Source organism: Penaeus monodon, chromosome 19 (assembly GCF_015228065.2).
Source record: "Penaeus monodon isolate SGIC_2016 chromosome 19, NSTDA_Pmon_1, whole genome shotgun sequence".
Classification (NCBI taxonomy): Eukaryota; Metazoa; Arthropoda; class Malacostraca; order Decapoda; family Penaeidae; genus Penaeus; species Penaeus monodon.
The window spans coordinates 14,204,554-14,204,948 of NC_051404.1; the positions used below are offsets into that span (position 1 = coordinate 14,204,554).

Below are 395 nucleotides of genomic sequence, written 5' to 3' on the forward strand. Positions count from 1 at the left end.
TCTGAATTCATTATTTCAAGGCACTTGAATCTAATACATTCCATCAGCAAATAGAAAGCCACTGGAGAGGTAAACAATGCGCTTTCGAACAAGAAATCTGCTCTCTTACTCTCTCTGTACTTCCCTCTATACGCCTCTTCTCCCCGCCCCCTCCTCCTACCTACTCCGTCTTTCCCATTCCCTCGGGCAATATACGTAAGTTCTCGTAATTATGCACTTATATCAAGGTAAGGCATTTCGATATTTCACTCTCCTTTGAATGTACACTGATGCGTTGTTCCTTTACACTTTGCTCACTCAAACACGTGACAGTCATTCATGTTTTTTTGTGTATGTTTACAAAATCTTCGGGTCTGATTTCCGATATAGGATTAATGGAGAAAAAAAGTAAATCA

At 40.0% G+C, this 395-nt stretch overlaps 1 protein-coding gene across 1 annotated transcript in view; it reads right to left on the reverse strand.

The window, feature by feature from the left end:
* The window catches only part of LOC119585079 (organic cation transporter protein-like), a 22,140-nt gene that overhangs the window by 21,568 nt on the left and 177 nt on the right, over positions 1 to 395 (reverse strand). The gene's annotated exons all lie outside the window — the stretch shown is intronic.